This window comes from Eschrichtius robustus, chromosome 9 (assembly GCF_028021215.1).
Source record: "Eschrichtius robustus isolate mEscRob2 chromosome 9, mEscRob2.pri, whole genome shotgun sequence".
NCBI classification, from domain to species: Eukaryota; Metazoa; Chordata; class Mammalia; order Artiodactyla; family Eschrichtiidae; genus Eschrichtius; species Eschrichtius robustus.
This window is the reverse complement of record NC_090832.1, coordinates 125,496,400-125,524,384: the sequence shown is the minus strand read 5'-3', so window position 1 is coordinate 125,524,384 and position 27,985 is coordinate 125,496,400. Positions and strand designations below refer to the sequence as shown.

Here is a 27,985-nt window from a genome sequence, read left to right as displayed (position 1 = left end):
AGTTAGTCTAAAGAGGAAAGGCTGGCATCCCCCTTAGCACGTTGCTTCCTTCTAGGTTACAAGTTGGGAATGAAGGTCCCAGAGTAGCGATGACGTTGGGACTGCAGGGAGAGTATTTCTGTAGCTCAGCCTGGGCTTCACGCAGTGAGCGTCAGCAGTTAGCTTGCAATAATTTAAGGTGGTTTGATAAATCTGTAGCCTACAAGAGGATGTCTGGTATGTTGTCCTAAGCTGTAATAACAGAACAGACTAAAATGAAGTCAACAATTAGCCAAGTAATGTTTAAGTACCGGTGCCTTTTCTTGTCTCTTTAGAGCTGATTGATGTTCTTTATAAACAACTACATTTGTCTCTAGTCCCAATGTTTCTGACTCTGTTTCTGTTGGTCTTATTGTTTCCTTCTCATTTACCTTCAGCTTGAAACCCATTTGTAAAGGCCATAAACATTTCAGATATTGTCCATTTGAACCATCAGCTGCTTTTCTGCACTAAGTCCCCCAAATACACTAATAATTTTAACAGAAATCAGAGCGCTGCAAACAGAAGACGTGGCTCTTGGTATTTTTATTTTAAATAGGGGAGTTAAATCTACTTACTTTATTGTGATTAATAATACAGTTGGGTGTACGTGTGTGTTTTTCCGTTGTCACACTTGATCTTTTATTCTTTTTTCCTTATTTCTTATTCCTTGTTGTCTTGATAGGTTTTTCATCCCTTTCTAAAAAATTTCCTCTGCTGGCTTGGAAGCAATAGCTTGCAGGTTTCTTCTTTTAGTGGTTGCTCTTAGAATTTTTAAACATTTAAAGTGTTGTAGTAAAAACAGAATTGTTCAATATCTTTACCTTTTTCAAACAGGCAAGTACCTTACCATATTTTAACTACCTGTTAAGCACATTCCTTCCCTATAACCCACATCTGCCACATTGTTATCGTCTACTGTCTTTGTTTCACTTAAAAACAAATAAATTAGTGATTGATTTTAAATATTTTAATATTCATTACATATATACATATCAGTGTCATACTTTTTGTTTTCTTTCCCGACATTCCGTATCCTTTAGTATTCCTTTCACAGACTTTCTGTCTGAAATGTCTTCATTTTGTTCTTGAATGATGGCTCAGCTAGGTGTAGAATTCTGTACACCTTTTCAGTTTGAAGATCTATCACTCATTGCCTTCTGCCCTCTCGTTCTGTTGATAAGACAGCTATTATAACATTATTTGCTGTTGCTCTGCAGATGGAATCCATCTCTTTTCTCCTACTGGTCTGTAAGATTCTGTCTTTATGCTTGATGTACTCTAGCTTTACAGTGATGTGTAGGTGTGGATTTTTAAAAATGTATTCTACTTAGTATTCTGAGACGACTCCACCTGAGGACTCCTGTCTTTAACTTAGTTCTGGAAAATCACTAGCTATTATATATGAAATCTCCATTATCTCCCCTGCCCCCATTTCCTCTGTTGAACTCCTATTAGACTTATATTGGAGTCTTTCAGTCTATTCTGCTTATCTCTTAAATGTTCTTTTGTGTGTGTGTATGCGCGCATGTGCACATTCGGGATAAATTCCTCACTACTAGATTGTCCAGTTCACTCATTCTGGTGTTTATCCCAACTATTGAGTTTTAGTTCAATAGATATTTTTTTCATTTCCAAGGCATCAAGTTTTTTAAATTGAGGTATAATTGAATATAATGTTATGTTAGTTTCAGATGTACAGTGTAGTGATTCAGTATTTGTATATATTGCGAAATGATCACCACAATACGTCTAGTTAACATCTGTCACCATACACAGTTACAAATTTTTTTTCTTGTGACAAAGACTTTTAAGATCCACTCTCTTAGCAATTTTCAAGTATATAATACAGTATTATGAACTGTAGTCACCATGCTGTCCCTTACATCCTCAGGACATTTTATAACTGGAAATTTGTGCCTTGTGACCCCTTCACCCATTTTGCCCCCCATGCCCCTCCCACTCCCTGCCTCTGGCAATTATCAATCTGTTCTCTTTAGATGATACCAAGTTTTAAAAATCTTTCTGAGGCTATTAAATATACCCGCTTTTAAGTCTTTTTCATTTGTTCTGTTCTTTTAATTTTGTCTGGAGTCGCCTAATCTTCTAGTTGTTCAATTTGTGGCCTAATTCAGGGTTCTGTCTCTTCGTGTGTTTTAGAATGTTGGTTTGCAAGCTCACTTTGTTTAAGTTCTCACCTTGTGTAAGTTTCTCCTCTTAGTGCTCCCCGGGCTTGCCCCACCTTCCGGGTAGTTTTGTAGCTACTTCAACCTGCCTCGTCCAGAACCGAGTCCAGAATGGGGGTGGGGGGTTCTGTGCTGCTCTTGAGCTTCCTGCAGATTTACCCCCTGAACCAGCAGGCAGCCTGGCCTCTTGCCATTGCTGTAGCTGTGGAGTCCGTGTGAGTCGTAACCTCCAGCAGGTGTCAGTAGCGACTTTCTTGGGTCTCCTTTCGTGGCTATTACTCCGCCCTGGAGCCTGACTTTGACTTCAGCCCCATCAGATCTCTGGCTTCAGCTCTGACTCCCCGCTTCGATCTTCTGGCCCAAGGAGATACTTAGCTCGTTGAGTGTAGCTATGGTTTGGAATTTTCTCACTTCATATTTTATCCGCCATTGCCATATATTTGAAGAATTCAAGGCAAGGACTTTTAGTGTCGTCTTTGGCTCTCTGTGATTTAACCTTGGTTTTTACATCAATAGAAGGAGAATAACAGCTACCCTTCCTATGTGAAAGCACTTTGTAAATCATATAGGCAAGGTGTGGCCATTTTTATAATTAATGTAATTAGTATCACATTTTACCACTACTGTACATCTTTGGAGTCAAATTTTTCTTGGGGTGGGTGAGTGGCATGGTGAGGGAATGAAATATCCCCACATTTTTAGTTTTCTACTAAATGTTGTCAGCGGTTCAGGTCACAAATTACAGAGTGGTTTCTAGAGGCAAATGGATTGTGGCTTTGTTTTTACTTTTAGACTTGTGTGAAATGGAAAGGAAATTGTGTTTAATGACAGTAGAACTAGCTCAACCATTCACTGGATTTTTCATTTTTTTCTCAACTTTATTGTTTCTTTTTTAACCCAGTGATGGTGTCCAAAACACAACTTGCTATCTGATATTTAGGTGCTTTAAAAAAATCCATTTAAACTAAACCTGCTCTGGGTATTTTAAGAGTTTATTAAATTTCTTCTTTCAGTTGATTACTTTCATCTCATCATGGAGAAGGCTTGGTGAGTCTCACTGTGAAGATGATGCTTTTTATCAGTTTTGTAAACCATTTTGTTTAGGTCCTTCCCTCCCCCACAAAAAAACCTCAAAACTGTGCATTATCAGGTGTTAAGAACCAGCCAGAGAGGCCCCAGCCTGAGTTTGACCCTGGATACAAAAATTAAAGGTTTCCTCTTCTCTTGCTGCCACAATATTGGCAACAGTCAGCTAGAGCCCTGCTTTTCTCCTTTAACTGGCCATTTTTTCAATTGAATATCTTGTCTCCCTCTCTTTCTCCATTCTCTGATCACCGAGGTTAAAAATGCTCCCCACACGTTTCTACATAAGAAAACAATGGCAGCCGCGTAGTAATCAGTCTCCCAAAGTGAAAACAACATTAAACAACTGCCCAACTGTGAAAATTCTACACAGAACCACACCTTTAGCATTATTCTGGAGACAGAGAGTGCCAGAACTGCAAAGTGACTGTGAGTAAATAGAAAAAAAAAATCAACAGGTTCCAGCACTCAATGCCTTATACTTCTGCCCCATCTCCACTCTGCCACAAGGCTTTTGGTGAGCAAAAGCAGACTTAAAAAAAACTGCAGAGAAGGCAGGAGAGGCTAGCAAAGGTACCTAAGAGCTATTTGGAATGGCCACTAGAAAGATTAAATCCAGCCTAAAGTTTAGAATGCTAGAAAAATGTCCAAGCAGATCAGAGCACAGAGATTAGGGAAGGGATTTTTAAAGTGCATGTGCTTTAAAGGGCCAGATGCAATACAGGACCAGGTGCACCATTTAAAGACATACACGATTTAAAGGGGCAAGCATGATTTTAAAAGGTAGGCATCACTTAATAGAGCAGTCTTCCAGAAGTATAACTTTTGGAAGAGAAAAAAAGAGAAAAAAAGAAAAGTACTTTTTAGAAATTAGAGGATGAAGGAGAAAAGGGAAATTTAGGGTTCTCTAAGATAAAAGAGAATCACACAGAGGATTGATACCTCTTTCCCACCACTGAAACACTCTGACAGAAAACCCCACTAAAGCTTTGGGACTTTGCTAGGCTGACAGAAAAGGGCACCTGTTAAAATGGGAATTTATAAAGCTTTTCGGTATCATAAAAATGAACAAAAGGAAAGTAAAGTCAGTAGAGAAGCTTTACAGAAAATCAGAAAATGGGGACTTCCCTGGTGGTGCAGTGGTTAAGAATCCACCTGCCAATGCAGGGGACACAGGTTCGAGCCCTGGTTTGGGAAGATCCCACATGCTGTGGAGCAACTAAGCACGTGCACCACAACTACTGAGCCTGCACTCTAGAGCCCATGAGCCACAACTACTGAGCCTGTGCTCTATGCCACAGCTACTGAAGCCCACACACCTAGAGCCTGTGCTCTGCAACAAGAGAAGCCACCACAATGAGAAGCCTGCGCACCACAACAAAGAGTAGCCCCTGCTCGCCGCAACTAGAGAAAGCCCACGCGCAGCAACAAAGACCCAACACAGCCAAAAATAAATAAATAAATAAATAAATAAATAAATGTGTTTATTTCAAGAAAAAGAAAATCAGAAAACGAAAAATCACAAACATCAATTCAAGAAAATTCTCCCCATAATGCAAAAGAAAATTGTAAGTTCACACTCCAAATAGAATTAAGGATTCTCAAACAAGCATTTGAGGATATGAAAAGTCACCCTTAGTCAGAATTGCAAAATGGACAAAGCCCAGGATAAATAAAGGATTTAACTGAACTCAGAAAAGAAATGGAAGAAAAAGACAAAATTATTTCAGAAATGAAGAATTAATTAAAAAGTACCCAAATGAAAATACTCTAATGAAAATTTAATAAGGGGTTTGAAGAAAGATAGGAAAATAACCAAGAAAATGAAAAATGACATAAAGAAGGAAGTTAAAAAGTATCTGAAGGGAGGCAGATTTTTACCTCTACCCTCTTAGGGTTTTTCGGCTGTCCCTGAGGTTTAAAGTAGCATAAAACAGATTATCAGGAGAAAAGCATACACATTTATATGAATTTTACATGGCACAAGAGCCGTCATAAGGAATGAAAACCCAAAGAAATGGCAAACCTACATGTTTTGATAGTAGGTTGAGCAGAGAGAAGCAATTGTGCAAAAGTAACTGAACCATGTAGAAAAGCTAAAGGAGGATAATTATTTTAACAAGGTCTGATGGTATAGAATTCTTTCAGTCTCGATGATAAGAACATTCCTTGATGATAAAAATGTTACTTTTCTTCTGGTTCAGTGAAGACATCTTTCACATGGGAATTTCATCTCCTGCTTTTAAGAAAAAGAAGGAAAGTCAGAGTGTTTTTTCTTGCATTTGCTGTTTTTCAAGTGCCTTTACCTCAAAATAATCTTTATGCCAAATCAGTATATTTTGGGATGGTATATTCTGCCATCCTTCAGGTCCAAGAGAAAGTGTTGGGAATGAAAGAGGCAGACAGAGTCATTAAAAAATTTTATGGGGGCTTCCCTGGTGGTGCAGTGGTTGAGAATCTGCCTGCCAATGCAGGGGACATGGGTTCGAGCCCTGGTCTGGGAAGATCCCACATGCCGTGGAGCAACTAGGCCTGTGAGCCACAACTACTGAGCCTGCGCGTCTGTAGCCTGTGCTCCTCAACAAGAGAGGCCACGACAGTGAGAGGCCCGCGCACTGCGATGAAGAGTGGCCCCCGCTTGCCGCAACTAGAGAAAGCCCTCGCACGGAAACGAAGACCCAACACAGCCAAAAATAAATTAATTAATTAATTAATTTAAAAAAATTTATGGTACAGAGCTAATATATAAAACTATAATTAAAAATTTTTTTCCAGATATAGAAAAACCTGAATCCACACACCTGTGAAAACTTCCCACAAATAGAAAAAGACCTGAATCTACACATTGAGAGGGTTCACTGGGCACCTGGGCAAGTTAACCTAGAGCAATCAACTTTGGTACACATCATACTAAAACAGATTTTAGAAAGATTTTCTAAAACCTTGACCCAAGGGTCAAATAACTTACAAAGGCAAAAGAATTAGACTAGCATCAGACTTAAAAGTCTACAAATTAAAAAAAAAAAAAAACCCACCACCACCACCAAAAACTACAGGGACTTCCACGGCAGTCCAGTGGTTAAGACTCGGTACTCCCAATGCAGGGGGCATGGGTTTGATCTCTGGTCAGGGAACTAAGATCCTACATGTTGCAGCCAAAAAAAATGAAAACAAAACAAAACAACAACAACAACAACAAAACCACTACAAATCAAAGGAACAGTGGAGCAGCATTTAAAAACCAAAACCAAAGAAACACCTCAGTAAAGTGTGAATAAAGCATTTTATATCCAACCAAGCTGTCCTTCAGATGTTAAGGCAATGCTGAAACAGTTTTACCATACAGAATTAATCCTGCACTTAACCCCTCTTGAAGAATGTACTAGAGAAAGGTTAGCAAACCATGGACTGCCACCTGTTTTTGTAAATAAAGTTCTGTTGGAACACAGCCACGGACCTTTGTTTACATATTATCTGTGGCTGCTTTTGTGCTATATTGGCAGGGTTTTAGTACACTGGGGACCATATGGCCCACAAAGCCTCAAGTCTCTACTATTTGGTCTTTTATAGAAAAAGTATGTTGACCCCTATTCTAGAGGATTCCCTGGTAATGGCTGAGAAAAATTCAGCATGGGACTGGCCCTGATCATGACCTTTAAAAATATAAAGATGCACGTATTAGACTAGAACAGTGACAGGAATGATGGTAGAAGACTAATGCACAAATGTTACATACTGTGCAAAGTAGAAATAATGTAACTAAAAGGCGGGAGGAGAGGGAGAAGGAAAAATGAAAACAGAAAAAACTCATTGTTGTATAGGCAGTAAGTGGGTGATAAAGAATACTCCTACCAAAAGCAAAACCTGATAATCCAGATGGTGACTAGTTAAATAAAGGATGTTTAAAAAGAATAATTACAGGGCTTCCCTGGTGATGCAGTGGTTAAGAATCCGCCTGCCAATGCAGGGGACACGGGTTTGAGCCCTGGTCCGGGAAGATCCCACATGCTGCGGAGCAGCTAAGCCCGTGTGCCACAAATACTGAGCCTGTGCTCTAGAGCCCGCAAGCCACAACTACTGAGCCTGCAAGCCACAACTACTGAAGCCCGTGCGCCTGGAGCCCTTGCTCCACAACAGGAGAAGCCACCGCAATGAGAAGCCTGTGCACCGTAACAAAGAGTAGCCCCTGCTCGCCGCAACTAGAGAAAGCCTGCGTGCAGCAACAAAGACCCAACGCAGCCAAAAATAAATAAATTAAATAAATAAAAATTTAAATAAAGAATAATTACAAAGGTAGACACTAGAACAAAAATAAGAAACTTTCCTAAATGTCAGTATACACTTCTTGTGGGGAAAGAAACACAGGGAAATTTTTTTAAATTTATGGTTATAAAATATTATGATAGATTTATGACTAAACACATCAGGTATAACAATAAGTGTGAATAGGCTTAATTTACCTATTAAAAGAAAAAGATTTACAATTTGGTTCACAATATAAAACCCAAATATATGTTCTATATCAGAGACCTAGCTAAAATAGATATTCTAAAAATGAAGGATGGACAAAAGTGTACTGTATAAATGGAAAGAAAAAGAAGTGGTAGTGATCCTGATATCAGACAACACAGAATGTAAGCCCCAGAGCGTTAAATATGAAAAAGGACGCTCTTGAATGCTAAAAGTCACAGTTTTCTAACAAAAACAAAAAAGAGGAAAGCCCTTATACCTGGATATTCATAAATTCTCTTATTAAACAACTCCTGAAAGGGACATATATATTGAAATTGCAGAATTTTTTTAAATGATGGCGTCATGGTCTTTGTGACTGGTCTTTTTCACTTAACATAATGTTTTGAAGCTTCATTCATGTTGTAACATGTATCAATGCTTCCTTCCTTTTTATTGCTGAGTAATACTCCATTGTATGGATATATCACATTTTAATTCATCCATTCATCAGTTTATGGATATTTTGGTTGCTTCTCTTTTTTGGCTATTATGAATAATGCTGTTGTGAACAACGGGGTTGCTATTTGGAAAAAGGTAAAATTTGATCCATATCTCACACCACACATAAGAATAAACTCCGAATGGATTAGGGATCTAAATGCAACAAATGAAAACTGATGAAGTTGAATAAGGTCTGTAGTTTACTTAGTAAATATTGTACACATATTAATTTCCTGGTTTTGGTAGTTGTCCTGTGGTTATGGAAGATGTTAATGTTAGGGGAAGCTGGTTAGGGGCATATGGGAACACTCTGTACTTTTTTTTGCAACTTTTCTCTGAGTCTAAAGTTATTTGAAGATAAAAAAGTTTGAAAATAATGAGTGGCATACCAAAAAATGAAAAAAAGGTATTCTATGCAAAGTGGGAGGCTAGACTAAGGCTTATCTTTTGAGCCTTAAGAAAGGGAACATCCTGGTACCATGTAGGGAAGAGAGGTGTTAGAGGGAAGCCAGACTGTATCTGAGGGTTTGGGCCAGGAGGTAGCAGGGATACAATTTAAGAAGTCCTCACATACCGACAAGGGCTTAGTTTGCAAAATACACAAGCAGCTTATACAACTCTAACCAAAAAACAAACAGCCCAATCAAAAAATGGGCAGAAGGTCTAAATAGACATTTCTCCAAAGAAGACATACAGACGGCCAATAAGCATATGAAAAGATGCTCAACATCGCTAATTATTAGAGAAATGCAAACCAAAACTACTATGAGGTATCACCTCATACCAGTCAGAATGGCCATCATTAAGTAGTCTACAAATAACAAATGCTGGAGAGGGTGTGGAGAAAAGCGAACCCTCATACACTGTCGGTGGGAATGTAAATTGGTGCAGCCACTATGGAGAACAGTATGGAGATTCCTTAAAAAACTAAAAGAACCACCGTATGATCCAGCAACCCCACCCCAGGTCATATATCTGGACAAAACCATAATTCGAAAATATACATGCACCCCAGTGTTCACAGCAGCACTATTTACAATAGCCAAGACGTGGAAGCAACCTAAATGTCCACTGACAGATGAATGGACAAAGAAGATGTGGTACATATATACAATGGAATACTACTCAGCCATAAAAAAGAATGAAATAATGCCATTTGCAGCAACATGGATGGACCTAGAGATTATCATACTAAGTGAAGAAAGTGAGAGAAAGACAAATATCATATGATATCACTTATATGTGGAATCTAAAATATGATACAAATGAACTTATTTACAAAACAGAAACAGACTCACAGACATAGAAAACAAACTTATGGTTACCAAAGGGGAAAGGGGAGAGGGAGGGATAAATTAGGAGTTTGGGATTAGCAGATACAAACTATTATATATAAAATAGATAAACAACAAGGTCCTACTGTATAGCACAGGGAACTATATTCAATATCATGTAATAAACTATAATGGAAAAGAATATGAAAAAGAATATATATATATATATATATATATATATATATATACACACATATATATATATACATATATGTATGTAAAGCTGAATCACTTTGCTGTGCACCAGAAACTAACACAACATTGTGAATTAACTGTACTTCCATAAAAAATAAAATAAAAAAGAAATCATCACACTGATTATAGTTTACTTTATTATTATAATATGTAAGATAACATATAAGACTTCAGGTTGAGGTGGAAAGTTTTGATATATACACAATAATTACTTGTTTTTTGAGTGTGAGCATCATTTATTTCAAAGCTTTTAAGCTTGTTGATGGTATAAATGCACACTTTGGGGGTTGGAAGGATGGATAGAAAATACTGAGGAAGTAAATGTTGGTTATCTTCATCTTAAAGACATCCATGACTTAACATTAAGGTTCAAACTATAGATGGTGGTGTTGAGGAACTGGAATCTTAAGAAAATCAGAAATCTTCTGTTTTTTAGTTGTAGAAAGCCCTTATCTAGTCCTTTAATTATAAAAGAAGCTTAGCAAAAATGACATTTTCTCTTAAAGCATTGAAGTGACCCTTTCCCCCCAAAAATCATAGTTTCATGATGCAACAGACAATTCTAGTAGGTCAGTGTTTATTACATTGGATAGAATTAGGGCCCAGGGTATGCAGGACAAACATGGCTATTGAAAAGCCATGCCTAAGAAGTAAGAAAGTTGTTAAGAAAGGGTTCATTGGCTTGTGGGCTAAATGGATATCTTACCTTTACCCAAAGAAAGATTTATTTCTTTAACCTCTGATTTTTATCATGATCTCACTCAATCAGGAATCATACTTGGCATGGGCTTATTATTTTGGTTGCCGTATTGGTTTTTTAGAATCATGTTTGAAATATTACAGAAGAGTTGATTAAATACAGTGTTTGTAGTCATATATTTAAAGTTGGAATAGATTTAGTTACTCAAGCCTTTGTTATAATAGTGTTTCCACAAGGAAATCAAATTCATATTACATCACCTAACTTACAGCTTTTTCCCCCCAAGAAGGTAATTTACCATATGTACAAAGACTGCTGCTATTTGGATTCCTTTGGATATCTTTACCAGTATTTTGTCAGAGGGGAAACTGCTTTATGCATGATCTGAAATAATTGAAATAATTGGAAGTATAATGAGAGCCAACATTTAGAAGCTCCCTTGTGCTTCTTTCTGCTCTGCAAAATAAAATTATCACTGAATGCGTTCATGTTTTAAAATTTAAGCAGACTTGGTAAATGAATCTTGTTTCCTAAATGTGCGGAGGTGATTGTATAAGGTGGTTGGTGTCCCTAAAACAGGTGTTAAAAGATCTTTTTAAGCTTCCCCATACATTTGCAAATTTACTATGATGAAGTGGTAGTTTGCAGTATAGAGCTGATTACAGAAATCAGGATGTAGTTGAACTGTATTTTTAAAAATTCAGATTATTTCCTGTTCCTCTGCTTTTTATGATACATGTAACATCATTAATAATGTTTTCAGACGTCCATGAGAGATTCGAAGACTTGTTTTGGTTTTTTGTGGTTGATAGCAATTGGCTTAAAAAAGAAAGTCGTTCGTATGTGTGGCTCCCAGGATCCAGTTTAGCATCTGACCAAACGTTGCATTCTTATTCACTTTTTACATGGATCCCACTCCATTTCTACATTCAGGTTTACAAGTCACAGTGAAATGGACTGAAAATTCTGAGAAAGGGCTTGGGTAAAGCAAGCTGGGATTTCCTCCTTTAAGCTTCTTTAGGGGTCTGGGGAAACAAGTTTTCTGGCTTCTGACCTAGGGAAGTAGGGCCAATAAGGAAAGAAATTCCTCAAACATTTCAAGGGTGTTCAAAAGATGCTGGGCAGGCAGAAAATATGATAGCACTCCAGGGACATTTTTGTTAACAGTAGATTGATTTATAAAGACAAAAATATATTCAGATTAAAAGAAAGGTGACTTTGGTGTATTATTCCTTCTTCAAATCATATATTTTATTTTTTAAAGAAGTGGGCTTTGTTTTCAGACATATCTGTGTCACTTAACCTTATCATTCAAATTTTTGTCCCTACGTAATACATGGGACGTCCTGACTTTGGTAGGCTGTGAACACAAAACCTAAGCAAATCAACATAGATGGGGGAAAAACTCATTTTCCTTACCCCCAGCCTTGTGCTAACTTTCATCATGAGTGTCATCACTAGCTGACCCGTTTCTCTACACGGAAATATGGAAATTACTTTTCTCCTCCATGACGTGGGCACCTGCCAATTTTTCCTTTCTGATATATTCTCCTTTAGACATCATTCTGGTAGTTTTGATATGTTTTCCTCTAGTCATCCTTCTCTTATCTTACCTACTAACCTGAAAGTTATGTCCCTAAATTGGATCTCTGTGGAAAAAAAAAAAAAAAAAAAATTAGCACACTAGCACTGAGGCAGAGTACCGTGGCCCAACAAGAAGAAACGGGAGGGCTTCCCTGGTGGCGCAGTGGTTAGGAGTCTGCCTGCTAATGCAGGGGACATGGGTTCGAGCCCTGGTCTGGGAGGATCCCACATGCCGCGGAGCAACTGGGCCCGTGAGCCACAACTACTGAGCCTGCGCGTCTGGAGCCTGTGCTCGGCAACGGGAGAGGCCGCGACGGTGAGAGGCCCGCGCACCGCGATGAAGAGTGGCCCCCGCCTGCCGCAACTAGAGAAAGCCCTCGCACAGAAACGAAGACCCAACACAGCCAAAAATAAAAATAATAAATAAATAATAAATAAAAAAATTAAAAAAAAAAAAAAAGAAGAAACGGGAGTCCTTTAAAAAAAAAATAAGAATTTCTCTCTAATTTTAAAAGAAATATATAGTGCTTGTTGGACATTTTAAAATGAAAAAGTCTAAAAAGGAAAAAAAAAGTTCCTGAATCATATCCTTCAGCGTTAGCATTTAAGTGTCTTGCCTTCCGGAGTTTTCTCTGCATACACGCAGGGGAGAACTGCGGGGGGAGGGTGATGAAAAGAGAAGGCAGTTGGTTTTACAAAACTAGAATCATACTGTGCATAATGTTAAATCCTGCTTTCTTCATTTATGTCATTAATAGTTTCTTATATCATTTAATAAGAATAGCTTATATTTATTGAGTATTTACAATGTATCACTCTTGTAAGCGCTTTATACATATTAACTCACTGAATCTTTTCAAGAGTCCCTAATATAAGTACTGTCATTGTCTACCTTTGTCACATGAGCAAACTGAATCACGGAGAGATTTTAAAAGTTCACAAAGCTTGTAAGTGATAGAGACGGGGTTCGCCCATGTTCACAAAGCTCGTTAAGTGATAGAGACGGGATTCAAACTCAGATCTCACTCCAGAGTCTGTGACTTTCAACAATTATGCTGTTGACTTCCATCACTTTGAAACATGATTTGTGATGCCTATATGATATTCAGTCATGAACAGTGTTGATTTTGCTTTTTTCCCTTAATGTTTTATTTTTGTGAACAGTTTCCCTGGCCATTAATGTGATTTGCAAACATAATATTTAATGACTGCATAATATTCATTTGTATGACTATCTGTATGAAGTCTGAGGCTGTTTCCAGTTTTTAAGATGATAAACAGAGTCCCTCTCTGGGCCTGGGCATAAAGCATCTTTGGGACTAGGGTCTCCCTACCACAGCCATAACAAAGGGCCTTGTTTTAGGAATCTGTGCCAAAGGAAAAGAAGTTGCTTCACAGTTTACATGGACAGGAGATAATCGTGATAAACTGATTTCTGAAATATCAAGAGAAATTTGATCATTCTGAACCACCTCCGAAGGCAGGCAAAACACAAACCTTCTATGGCCAGCGTCCTGACTTCTCCACCATCCTGTTATCCTGGGTAAAAAGGCAGATGGAACAAATGAGCAGGAAAACCAGAATGAAGGCAAAAAAATCCAGCGTTGCTACTCCAGCAGACTGCAGGCAGCTTCATGACAGAGAGATCTCATCCGTGGAGGAGTATCCATGGGGTTGCCCGGCAGTGGGAGGGGCATATCTTGGTCTATACAAATGTGAGGAGCTGAAACAGAAAGACAAAACTCTTGTCTCTGCTGAGCTACGTGGAAGTGGGGAATCGCAGGCCTGGCAGAAAGGAGTCCTATTTGCTTCTGGGCAGAGCTTGGCCTCCTTTTTGATGGAGACACCAGCCTATGAGATACCTACCATATTTGCAGAAATAATGGAGAAGAATCTTAAAGTTCTAAGAGTAAAGCTCAGGTCTAGATCACACCTAAGTCTTGGACTGAAGACCCAGAAATTGGATCTTTTTAAAGTGTGGCCAAATGACGGAATGAACGTGTGGTCTTCTTGCAGATTCACTACAGGGGCAGCCTCAATACAAGTGAAGTGCCACTCGTATTTTTGGGAAGGGGGTGTCCTTTGACCCTGGTGGTAATCTTATCAAGGTGTCTGCAAACATCAACTTCCTGAGGGCTGACGTGGGAGGAGCTGCTGTGTGCTCAGCCATTGTGACGGCCACAAGCTCAGCTTGCCACTTAATGTAATAGGTCTGGCCCTCTCTGTGGACGTAACCTCAAGCCTAAGCCTTCAAGCCAGGAGGTGTCATCAGAGCCAAGAATGGGGAGACCATACAAGTCAATAACATTAATGCTGAGCCAAGGATATTAGCTGACATTCTCTGTTATGTGCACATCTTCAATCCAAAGTTCATCAGAAATGTTTCAACCTTAACAGGTGCCACAGACATAGCTTGGGGGTCGGGGGGGCGGGGACAGGTATCACTCAAATTTTTACCAGTTCGTACTGGTGGCATACCAGACTACTTGAGGCCAGCATTGAAATGGAGGACCATGTCTGGGGGATGTCTCTATTTGAACGTTGTATAAGGCAGATTACAGATTGTCAGCTCGTTGCTGTTTATAACAGTGGGCAGTATAGGTCTGCAGGGTCATGTCCAGCCACAGCACACATTCTCCATGGGCTCATTTAGACATAGCAGGTGATGACCAGTAAAGATGAGATTCCACGTCTTAGGAAAAGCATGACCAAGAGGCCAACAAGGACTCCAGCAGAGTTCTTAGGTTCAGTCAAGACAAGGGTAAGGTTTAATTTAAATACTATGAAATTTCTACATTCTACCTTAAATTGAACAGTTGAACTTCAAAACATTTTTAAATGGGTGAAAAATGTTTAAAGGAAACAAGTGATGGCATTTTTTAAAACACAGAAGAAAATGAAATATGTGTGCCTTTTTTAAAACTTATGCAAAGATTCAGCAATTTTAAAAATAAAGCTAGTATCCTGCTGGGCAAGGATTTTTTTTTTAACATATTCTATAAATGGTAATAAATGGTTTACAAGTTGCCTAATCACTTTTTAGATCATATAATTGGATTGAGAGGCAAAATACAGTGTTTTGAATCTGTGATACTAGAGACTGTAAACAAACTAAAGTTACTCAGCAGTTTTCAGAAACAATAAATTCAGCTTTTTGTACAAAAAATTAATTATGCTATAGAAACAATTCCTATCCATAAGCCTTGGCCGAATCTCTAATCATTTCTGAAGTCAAAGGGTTATGAATATTTTTAATATTTTTTGTTTTGATATGTTTTGCCAAATCACTCTCCAGAAAGTTCACATCAATTTACTTTTCCACCAAAATATACTGTTTTATCAATTAGTAGTTGTAAGCCATGCAAGAAAAAGGCTGTACCTTTTTTTGCTTTTATTACTGTACATCTTGTCAAGTACAGTGTCTCAGTGTACAGTTAGAGAGGCTCAGTAAATGTTTTGAATAAAGAGATAAATGTGTTTAATGATGGCTGTTTTGGGACTTTTTTTTTTTTTAACGTCTTTATTGGAGTAGAACTGCCTTACAATGGTGTGTTAGTTTCTTTTAAGTATGTTTTTTCTCCCGGCTGGCTTTTCTTTATATGCTGTTTTTGCATATGCATGTTTCTACTTAAGAAATAAATTAGCCTCTTTTCACTGCTTTACCTACTGTGAATTACCAGGTATGCAGGGAAGGTGTAATTAGCCTACAAAGAACATTACAAAGCTTAATTTATGTTTTTACATTTGACTCCAGGCTTTGGCTGCACACAATTTTTTTCTGCATGTCCTCTGTTAATATGGTGAATTACCTGAAATTTTCAAATGTTAAACTTACTCTTGAGTTACTCTCAGTTTGGTCATGATCTGTAGTTTGCTCATCTTTTGTTTAGGATCTGCATTTATATTCAGAGTTGAGACAAGCTTGTACTTTTCTTCGTTTATACTGTCTTTGTGGGGTTTTTGTGTCAAGGTTTTGATAGGCCCATAAAATGACTTGGAGAGAGAGTTTCTTCTTTTTCTGTTTCTGGAAGACTTTATAATAAGATTGAAATTACCTGTTTGGTAAAACTCATTTGTAAAACTGGACCTGGTGTTTTCCAAGTTAGAAAAATGTTTAACTGCTGACTCAGCAGAAGTAAAGGTTTAGGATGATTCAGGCTTTCTGTTTCTTTTTTAATCACTTTCAGTAATTTATATTCTCGAGATTTGTCTGTTTCATCTACATTTTCAGAATTTTGGTGAAAGTTGTTCAGAATATACCTTTTATGCCTGCTACAACTATTATTTAGTTGTTTTTTTTACATTAATTAATTTATTTACTTTTGGCTGCGTTGGGTCTTTGTTGCTGTGTGCGGGCTTTCTCTAGTTGTGGCGAGTAGGGGCTACTCTTTGTTGCGGTGCATGGGCTTCTCATCGCGGTGTCTCCTCTTGTTGCAGAGCATGGGCTCTAAGCACGTGGGCTTCAGTAGTTGTGGCACACGGGCTCAGTAGTTGCGGCTCGTGGGCTCTAGAGTGCAGGCTCAGTAGTTGTGGCTCACGGGCTTAGTTGCTCTGCGCATGTGGGATCTTCCTGGACCAGGGCTCGAACCCGTGTCCCCTGTATTGGCAGGCGGATTCTTAACCACTGCACCACCAGGGAAGTCCCTATTATTTAGTCTTAATCACTAATCTTTCTTCAGCGATGTCCCATCTCATGTTTTGCCTTATCCATTAAATTTCTGATGTCAATTTTTATATTTTTCATTTCCAGAAATACTGTTTGTTTCTTTTTCAGATCTGCCCGAAGTTTTGAAAGTCTCCTGTTCCCTAGGCATACTTTTGGTACTTCTTTTATTTCTTTAAACATACTTATTATATGTTCTTCCATAATTAAAATCCCTACAGCTTTGCGGGTCTGGCTCTGCACCTTGTTTCTGCTCAGCTGCTCACGTATTGGGTAACTGTACTGGCAAGCTCGCGCTCTCCTTGGAACTTTATCTGTGGGAGTTCTTTGAGGCCTGGGTGGAAAGTATGTTCCTGCAGAGAGGATTATTTGTGAGGCCCCGTAAACAGGGTGAATTCTGATCCCAAACAGGGTGAATTCTAACGCTCTAGCGTGGACCTGCGATCAGGGTTTCTCAGGGGTGCCTTTCCCCCACCCCCCATGCCAGACTCTGAGTCAAGGCTGAGGCAGGCAAGTAGCCTCACCCACAGTCTGCCTCTAGAACGTGGATATTTTTCCCCAGTTTGTTCACTGTGGCGTGGGGCAGGAATCTCCGGGGTCTCTGATCCAAACTTCTATTTTTCAGGGCCCCAGGCTTGTCCTCGGACCCCCAAAATTCCACAGGTTAAAGTTCACACTCTAGTCGAGACCTTCAAGGATAGGCAGAGGCCTCTGGGAAACTCTTCCGCCCTGGCTTACCAAGAGGTGCAGGATTCTTTTCCGACCGGAGGGTTCAATTATTCTCCTGACAATTCAGCTATGGGCTTTAAAGATTTAAAAAATATTTATTCAGCATTTTTAGTCTTTTATATTGAGAGGGCTTCTTCTGACATCAAGTCTACCATATTGGAAGAAATGGGAGTTAGATCTTTTGTTTTCCTAAAAGACAAATAAATCTTTTAAAGTTTTAAATCCTATGTAGTAACTTCTTCAGAAGTTACACTCATAGGTCAACCTAATTTTCTAGATCACAGCCAAAAGCAGGGAAATATGTTAAAAGTAGCAGTAGCTACCATTTTGAGTCTTTTAAGAATGCAAAGGACTCCGTGCTAAGTGCTTTACAGGGTTGATCTCCTTTAATCCACCATCACCATTCTGAGAGAAGTACTGTCATTCACATGGTAAAGAGGACACCTATGCTTAGAGGTTCCCGTGACTTGCCTGAGACCACAGAACTAATAGGTAATTCATAATATTGACTTTGGATCATCAGGAAAAGGTTAAATTGTGCCTGATGAAATCTTTTTAGGCTTGGTGCATTGCTGTTTTTAAGGGCAGCAAAATGTGTAATATATCTTAAACTTCCATTTAAATTGTGTTGTTGCAGATCAGCATGCTGTTACTGTACTAAAAAGGGAAGCATATCAAAGGAGTACTGAAGGCAATTTACCTTGCCTTCTTTACTACTTTGCCTCCTCGGAGAAAAGTTACTCTTAGAATTCCTCCCAAGGATTTTCTGGATATCAAATCCCAAAATGCATCTGTCAGCCTGGATGAGAAGGGAAACTTTGGCGAAGGACTTTAGAGATTAATTGCTAGACGCGGATCCCCTTTGTTCCATAATTCATCCCAAAACACTTCTCTCCCATGACTCCAGCCAACTGTGTGGTATTTGGTTATAGTGTTAATATATAGTAGTTCTCTCTGTGAATATGTTTTTTAAAAATTTATATACTTTTTTTTTTTAGCAGTTGAGCCTTAATGTTAGGAATCAGACTTGGAAAATGAGACTTTTCTTAGTAATTTCATATGGTGATGTTTGAAGTACTGTTTTCTCAGATAGTGATGTTTACAGTGAACTTTTGTGTGTGAGACGTTGCTTCCTGTTTGCCATTTTGGGGATAGACGTTGAAACTACAATGTCTGCTTGTTTTTCTCAGGCAAGTTTTCTCTCTCCTAAAGTAATCAGTCGATTGATTCTCTTACAAGTAACCAATCTTTATCAGTCCAAGAAAATCAAGGAAAAAGATTCCTGGCAAGGCACTCTGCCCAAATCCAGAAGAATGGTTTCCCTGGGGTTTTGACTCCCTCTGTGCCAGGCTAGTCATTGAGATCCGTGCTGCTGCCTCTGGGAACTTCGCTAAGGACCTTGACCTTAGAATCATCTGCCCTCCCAGATCCTGACACTTGTACAGCCAGGAACTATATGAAGAGCAGGAGTCGCCACCGCTTTGGAACTTAACCCACCCCTCCCCTGACTTGCATCCTAAGAATTCTACTTTCTCCTTGTGGGGCTGCCCACTGCCCTGGCCTCTGGAAGCGCTAGCCTCAAGGGGGAGTAAGGAAGGTCCAGAGTCATGCTCACTAGGGTCTTTCTGCTCTTTCTATGCATGAGGGAAGTCGAGGAGAGTGAAAACTATCTTATAATTCTTTCATGAATGAATCCATAGCAGCAAAGAAGACAGTGCACTGGTTTATATCTCGTTATACCCAACCTTATGCTTCCGTGGAACTTCAGCTAAGCTAAACTAGGAATCTGTTCTGGAAAATGCTTTGGTCTTCTTTTGAACTTTTTCATCAAATAAACTCAGGTGTGTTTCTTAATACCTGATACCATCATTTTCTCATTTGTAAAGTGACTTTTAAAAACCTTGTAACCATAGCAGTTCAGTCATGCATATAAACAACAGAAGAAGTTTGGATTTGTGAAGGGTTTGTTGTTATCTTAAGGATGCTATAGTAAAAGTCTTTAAGGTATATTAATGTGAGGACTAGAAAATCATTACATACTTAGATATCAGTAAAATTTCTGCAGAAATGTCTGAATATTTTATGAGCTTTGCTATATTTCATAATTAAATAAGATATCAAATACTAGGTATTTAACACACTTACAGAATCTCAGAAATGATAGGACTTAGGAGTCGAGATGCATTTTTAAGCATGGGCTTAGAAATCAGACAGGTGTGGTGTGAAAGTTCAACCCCTCCACATCATGCTGACTGTAGGACCCCTCTTAGCCTCTGTCTCTTCATCTATATATTAATAGTATTACTTTATGGGTATTGTAATTATAAAGTCAATGAGTATATGAGAAGTACTTGGAAAAAAAATAAATGCTGAATAAATGGTTGTTACTTTTATCCCTGTGACTATTCCCTCTGTTTCTAATTCTACACATCGACTTCTGTTACTCTTGGAGACGTGGCCCCTTATCTCCCAGCCCATGCTCTGTTGTCTGTACCACTCTGGCTCAACAAGCCATGTTATACACCTGATATTAGGTACTGTAGAGGATCCCAAAGAAGACAATAAGATTAACTCCTGCGTTTTCATCACTTCCTGCTCTGGCTGCTGTCACTTAGTATGACAGCTGCTTAAATGTAGTTCCAAGGTTTCCAGTGAGATGATAAATTCCTTGAAAACAGGAACATTACCTTATACTTGTATAATATAATTCACAATGCCCGGAACATTGCTGGGTGTCCGCCCAACTATTCAATGAGAGAATAGCTTTACAAATTCTAATTCTAGGGGAGGGGCCATATGGAGTAGTAGAAATGGTTAGACTTGGGGAGAATGGGAGAGAGAGAGTGAACCAGCTGATTGCTAAGTACCCCTCCAACCCCAGGCTCTGCCAACCTTCATCAACACATGAAGTCAGGGGGTAAAACCAGAAGAAGAGAAACACCTCAAATATAAAAACGTCTTCTGGGTGGTCAATTTTCAGTATGATACTTATTTTTGAAGTCATATATTTGTACTCGAATATCGTACAAACTCACACAGGCCCAGACCGTGATCCTGATGTTTATAACTGAATCTTTAAGAGTGATTGCTTGCCAAAATATCCCTGCTAGCTGCTGCTAATGTTATAACTATTTTTTTGTGATCTCCTGTAATCTACTTTTGCCATAGTATAGCTTAAGGTTAATGCAACACAAACAACATTATTTAGACTTGTGTCTTAGGGGCATGAAGTTCTAATTTGGGGTGAAAATGACCAAGTATATTGCTTTCTAAACATTATTGCTTTTTTACTAGTTCTCATTTTTCCCCATCCATAATTCAAGTTAATGAACATTCTGTAAAACTTGAAACTTCTTGTTTGTAAATATATGCCCTCAACTCTTTATTGTCTTGGAAAAATGGAGGGGAGAGCATTTCTCTGGTGATTAAAAAAGAAAAAGATGGACAATCCCTCGGGGATTCTGTTACATCTATAGCAGCACCTAGGCCTTTGGGATGAAGATCAGCCTGTGAGATGCCAGGGAAACAGAAAAAGTAATTTCCATTATCCTCTCAGAATGAAAAAAGATGGACTCAGGCTCTTTTTTTCTAGCCACTTCCAATGCCTGGCCCTTATTTTCTTGCCACCGGCAGGAACTCATGAAGATGTTGAGAAGACAAGAGGTATCTATCATCTTGATTGTTAAACACGAGAGTAAAAGAACAGCAACAAAGACAGTCAGGAGAAGGGGCGCTCTTGGCAGAATGCTGTAAATTATTATGGACAGGAATAATTTACACATAATTTATGGACACACCTTCGCTGAGGTTTTACAGGCATGCTGTAACAGTGGTTTTCAGTCTCCCGACTCCCAGCAGCAGAAGACTGTCTTTCAGCAAACTGAGCAGAACATGAATTTCAAAAGAAGGTAGGAAGTCATGCCACGCTGCTTGACGCCAAGGTGGATGGCAGAGTCTGCTGTGCCAGCCAGCTTCCCCCTACCCTGCACCCCCCAGGTCTGCACCTGCAGAGCGTGGAAACACTGGGCTCACCACTCTCTTCCCTGCCCAGGCCACTCACCTAACTTTGTTTTGCTCGCTGGCACCTTTGAGAGCGTGTTAAAGCTTTTCACCCTATTCCTAGAAAAATGTCCATCCACTTACAATTCTGCCTGCAATTTCAGAGCATTCACGGACCACTCCACCACCATCACCGGGTACTTAAAGTACATCCGACCAGTCCAGACTTATCAAGTCAGACTGCATCTTTTTCACGCTAAATGAAGACAATAGCAACAAAGAAACAGAGACAAAATATCATAACCTCAGCCACCGAAACATACTACACCCAAATCATTTGAAATTATGTTTGGAATGAAACTGTAAGAAACCTAGTCTAGTTGTAGGTCTGCAGCGATGAGCTGGGTTGCCGTCAGCACATCATATAAGACTTCTTTGGGCCTCAGTTTCTTTAGCTCTAAAAGGATGGGATTTGACTGAATGATTTTTGAGATCTCTTCCAGCTCTAGCGTTCTATAATTCTGTGAGCCAAATTGAGGCGAACACATGAAATCGATAGGCCTCTCCACAAGCAAGCATCAGTTTCTGTTGTTAAGTTTGGATTATTAAGTCCCCTTTTTTTTTTTTTTTAGTCCAGTTATCTCTGTGTCCTTCTTTTCCTCTTCCGTCGTCTCCATCCCCAAACAAAAAGAAAATTGATTTATTTTCTTCCCTTTCTTTGACTCATTTAAAGTGGTCAACTACTTCCCTGAGTTAAGCTATCTCTAAAGAAGTTTGGGCTAGATAGAGGAAAAGATCATGGTGACAGGGAGGGATCAGTGACCGGGGTGCTGATGTAGAAGGGCATTCGTGGAGATAATGAGTAATTGGGGTACGTAGGTGAAGGAAGTAGGTGCCCAACTCAGAGCAGTTGGGGCGGGGCTAGGACGAGGGAGACGCTAATTCTCAACCCGTCTCCTCTGCCTCCTTGAAATTAGCCCTGTCATTCTCCTTCTGAGAAAGAAAGAATGCCTTGATTTAGGGCTGTCATGTCTCCCAGGCTGTAAACTCCAGTCATGATAATCATGCTGCTGAAACTGTAACAGGCACAGTCATAGAAGCCTTGTGGATTTTATCTCATTCAATCCTAAGAACCACTCTTTGGAAACTGGTGCAGCTGGTCCTGTTTTTCACAGGAGGAAACTGAGGCTCAGAGAGGCTAAGTCAAAGCCAGACAAGCGGCAAACCACAGAGCAAGAATCCAAGGGCTGGTTGTTTTTCTCCCACTGTGGTCCAAGCCCTCTGGGCTGCCAGTTACTAACTAGTGAAACAGTCATGGGTTTTACAGAGTGCTGTAAAACCACATCTGCCTTAGTGAATCTGCCTGCAGGCAGGTTTATTATTACTGTGCCGCCTCATTTTCTGCAAGTAAATACAATTTATGAGATAATTTTTGAAGTGAGCGGCTTGCCTAGCATAGAGGATAACCATTGACATGCTTCTCAGGATAAAAAAGATTTCTTTTTTTTCTTTTGCTTTTTTTTTAATTCATCACTCCGCCTAGCACATTGGAGGAGCCCAGTGAACGTGGGGAACAGAGACGACATGGATGTGTGCATAAATGAAAAGCAGGTCATTCTCCAGAGTTTAAATGAACTGATTTTGCATTGGTGAATCCAGAAAGCAAAACTTTGGCATTCCACAGCGGCATGGCTTTATTGTCTATATTGCAGGAACAAACTATCATATAAGTTTGCACATAACCCTCTAAAGCTCTTGATAGGTTTTTTTTATATTCCATTTCCTAAATCCCTTTGTGCAGTTACAAGTAAAGTATTGCACCACTTTCACTGGAAAAAGGACTAATTTCACATTGTAAGGATTGCACCTGCTCTGTGACAAAACCTTGATTTTTTTAAAAAAGCCGTTTTCCAACTTAATAGCGCAAGGAAGGAGACTGTCCCTAGGGGAACTGTGACACAACTTTACAATTTACTCATTGTACGGTTGTCCTTCAGCTCTGAAATGGGGGCAAAATAAGGATGAAGGTGGAAGGAAAAAACATAGAATAACTGAAGGTTATTAATAGCTCGAAGGTCATTAATGACACTGAGGGGGTAAAAATGATAAAGCGAACACAGAAAATCATATTCTGTGAAAAATGAAATAGGATTGCTCTGAGCAAGAAGAAAGTAAGGGGGAGAAAAAGGACAGAGGAAAGCTTTTTAGTGCATTTTGGGGGGGAAGGGAGGAAGGACTGTACCAAATGAGTAACTCTGAATTGGAGCCAAAGAATGGGTTCTAGCCCTTACCAGAACTTCAGAGCACATCCCTTTAAAAACAGGTAAAAATACAACAAAATGGTGAATATAACAAAAACGAGGTAGACTCACAGATATAGAGAACAAACTAGTGGTTACCAGTGGGGGGAGGGGTGATATAGAGAGAGAGGGGATTAACAGGTACAAACTATTCTGTATAAAATAAGCTACAAGGATATATTATACAACACAGGGAATATAGCCAATATTTTATAATAACTATAAATGGAATATAGCCTTTAAAAATTGTGAGTCACTATATTGTACACCTGCAACTTCCATAATATTGTACATCATCTATACTTAAATTAAAAAAAAAAAATGTAGGTCGATAAGACCACAGAGTTAGCAGAGAAGCCTGGTGTCCTAGAGACAATTTGTCCGTGCCCCGGGAAGAAAGTCCACCATCAGTTAGTCTGAACACAAGTGCCTGATGGTCAGGAGACACAGCATTAGCCAGGGAGAAGCTGCTGGTACAGGAAGCAGGTTGAGCCTTTCTGAGGGATGACAGGACAAAGCTTTAGATGAGGTGCGTTTCAGCCCCTCTGATGAGGTTTCCTGAGATCACACAGTACTTGCGAATGTCACGGTTCCCCTTCTTGCTACTGTCTACCTCTTTTTTCTACCTTCTTCATCCTCATTGGGAAAGGCATTCATTATTTAGAAGGCAGTAGCACTAGTGAAATGCACATAACTCACGTTGTTTTTGGAAAGTCTGAATGGTTGAGTTTAAATAGAAGTCTCAACAGAAATAAAATGTCCCAGATGGGGGCCGTATGCGGAGTTTAAAAGGTTGCTGTGTGAAATGCTATAACCTTTAGGCTCTGTGCTGCTGTACTGCTTAGCTCAGACTCCGGATCGGTGTGCTGGTTTCTGGTGATCCGTTTTATGTTCATATCACTGGAAGTAAAACAACAAAACCCAGTGGCTGCCTGAAATGCTTGAGCTCTGGTTATTCAATGTAGCAGCAGTATTCTGGTAGTGGGGCTTTTTGCTGTGTCCCCAAATACTGCACTTCCAAGCCTCATTCTGGTCCTGTTACCATGGAGGGAGACGATTAGTGAGTACAGTGAACCAACGAATGAGTCTTGCATTGAGATGAAAAATGAAAAGATTGTGTCACAAAACCCATTCATGTCCACTCTGGTTCCTTTGCCAAAGGCTCTTGCTGTGACCTACTTCTGCAGGTAAGAAAAATGATTTTGCCATCCTTCTATGACATGGCTATGGTGAACTGTTCCCAAGTGCCTTGGTGTAGGTGGCCTTGTGAGGATAAGCATTAATTGTTTTAAGACCGCTGATGCGTCACCTCTGGTGTCTACATTTGTCTTCTACGAGTGCGTCATCACTAATTATAGGTGATCTTGTGGGATTAGATCTTTGGAGTTAGACGAGGATGACACAAATTGTGCATGGAAGGCAAACCCTTGTAAACTTGGTGAGCCAAGTTTAACTGTGAATCAGTTATACATATACATATATCCACTCTTTTGTAGATTCTTTTCCCATATAGGTCATTACAGAGTATGGAGAAGGGTTCCCTGTGCTATACAGTAGGTCCTCATGGTCATTGTTAAGACCCAGACAGTGCCGCAGTGTTCAGAATCACACTTGGAACATCTTCACCTTGTCAATGTCACCACCCGCCTAAATTTCTACATTTTAAATCACTTGATGATTGAGGTTGTCTTTAAGTTTGTGTTTTCATCATGAAAATGGTTATCACCCCATTCTAATTCTTGGATTCTTACAACGTTACCCCAACAAGCAACTTTTGTAGGAAACAAAATCACCACGGAATCCCCAGGCCCCTACCTTCTGATAGTTACCTCCTCACAGAGCTGGGAACGGCAATGAGGGTCTCTGCCCCTCGATCTCAACTTTGAGGCCTGTGAAGCAGTGCTGGGCAAAGCTGTAAGCAGTGTTTTCTAAGCCAAGTCCCATTTTGGCCAGGGTGAGGCTTTGCCCAGTAGCATGGAAGTGTTAGAGTTGAAAATATCAAAATTCCCAGTCTGTTTTTAGCTCCATCCTATTAAACATTTTTTTTTTTTGACACCTCCATAGAAAAGAACTAAGCCTGGATTCTAGTTACGTAACTCATTAATTCAATCATTTATTCATTTCAGCCAACAAATATATATTGAAAGCCTCCTGCGTGCAAGACCCCATGGAGGGATAGGCAGAAATTTAGATAAGACATTACTATCCCACATGCAGGTTTGCCTTTTGTGGGGTGGAGGGTGGGTGGATAAAAATGGCTTTTACTGGGAAAATGAAAACACCAAGTGTCAGCAAGAAGAGGCATGTAGTCCCCCCCGTCTCCCTCCCCCACCCCCCGTGTCCATGTGCATGGGCAAGGGCTGTTGAACATTCCATGGAGCTGTGTTGCATGCAAGGTTTGGGAATTCAAAATCACTGGGGCTTTGTCTCTTTTGTGAATCCCACCCTATGAAGTAGCTCCCTGGAATCAGCAGTTCAAGTATTGAATGGACGATGGTAAAGCTGGAGTATCTGAATATGTCAGAGATGGTGGCCAAAGTGTAAAGGTGCCTTTCTTGTCCACCACCTACCACGTCCAAAACTCTCTTTAGATGTGCGTCTAAAACACATCCAATTTCACTCCCCTGCTGGGCAGCAGATGTGCCCACAGGAACAAGGGCGCAGCGTGAGGTTGTCAGGTTTCCAAAAGAATTTAGCTAATGGGCTTCATTGCTCAGAGAGCTCGCCTCCTGGAGAATCAGCGCGAAGGTTAGAGACAAGCACAGAACTTCAGGCTTCTGAGAGTGAGTGAGGGATGCAGTTTTTGAGGGCAGTTTTTCTAACTTGGGAGTTCTCATTCGCCCGGCCAGAAGTTGAAGCAGCTACTTCCTCCTGCATAAAGGCAAGGGAAGCAGACGTGCACGCTTGTGTTAAACGTCAGTTAATTCAAACTTCAGGAATAAGTTCTCGGTCTGGGAGAAGGCCAGAATATTGAAGGAGCTCTGCAGCATCTCCTCCGGAGGCATTTCTGAGTAATCTGTCTCTTGACTGGCTTAGGTGTACAGGTAGTGGCACAGCCGACTCAGGGCTGCCTCCAGGCTTTAGTGTAAAATGTATTCTGGGTGCCACTGTAAGTAGGGAATGAAACTCACTGGCACGAAGGCTAATTGTATACAGTTCAGACTCCTCCCCCCGAGGGAAAAAATGTTTTTGAAATTCAGCTTTAGTAACCTGAGTCATGAGCTACTTGTTTTCTGCAAACATCAGAGGTAACAGCACCTGTACCGTAAACTAGTTTACGGCATAGCATTTCCGGATCCATTTCTCTTTCCACTTAAGAACAGCTTTTTACTTTGTACCAGAAATTTCCTGAGACTCAGAGAGAACCGTGGAAATCAGCTGCCTGCTTGTCACTGTGACCTGTGAGATAGCGGGAAGCCCTCACCCAGCTCCACGCCTGCCTCGCCCTGCGGCTGCCTCCCTCGAAGTTGGTGAGCTCAGAGCCATGGGCGGGAAGAGCGTGGAGCCTGGGGTGGGTGATTAGATGCTGAGGCTGAAGGGCCAGGCGGGTGCCCTGCCCCCCACTGTTTTTATCACCCAGGGCTGTCTGTGCACAACTATATCAACATTCCCCTGAGGCCCAAATGTAATTCCTTCAGGAAGTTTTAAGTGGAGTAGCCCACTGTGTGCGTTTTACCAGTGGGAGAGGGGAGATACGAAGGGTGTGTTTGAAGGGAGAGTTGTGGAGAGGACTGCCCATACCCCGTCCATCTTTCCCCAGGTATAATTTTTTTGGACATTTTTATATCAAGTTTTAATTTTTTTTCTCCCCTCCTTCGGTGGTACGGGACGGCCAGATTGGGCTGGAGTTGGTCACTTCCCTTTCCCCAGGTCAGTTAGGCTCTGATAACACCCAGCAGGTTAGATTCTGGTTAACTAGTCACCCCCCCCCCCAACCCCCCGAGGGCAGACCTTGTTAACAGCAGAGGACTCTGGCATATTTCAGAATGGTTCCTTTTCCCCTCTCCTCTCTGGAAGCTCAAGGGGACTTTTCTCCCATATTTACTGTGAGAACCTGGGTCGAGCCTCTGGAGGTAAATCTCGCACAACTGTGGGACCCACTATGACTGGATCCCCCTGCAGTTTTTCACTCTCAGACGGGTGCACGCTGAGCCTCCAGCGGTTCGTCAGTTACAGCCCAGGTCTCCTACCTTGGCTCTGGCTCCCTCTAGTAAATCTCTCCTCCAGCAAGCCTTGAATCC

General features: G+C 40.2%; 1 protein-coding gene and 1 pseudogene across 1 annotated transcript in view; both read left to right on the top strand.

The window, feature by feature from the left end:
- Positions 1-27,985, top strand: part of UBE3D (ubiquitin protein ligase E3D) — a 145,370-nt gene that overhangs the window by 102,609 nt on the left and 14,776 nt on the right. The window lies entirely within an intron of this gene.
- On the top strand, positions 90-26,535 carry LOC137769705 (cytosol aminopeptidase-like; annotated as a pseudogene).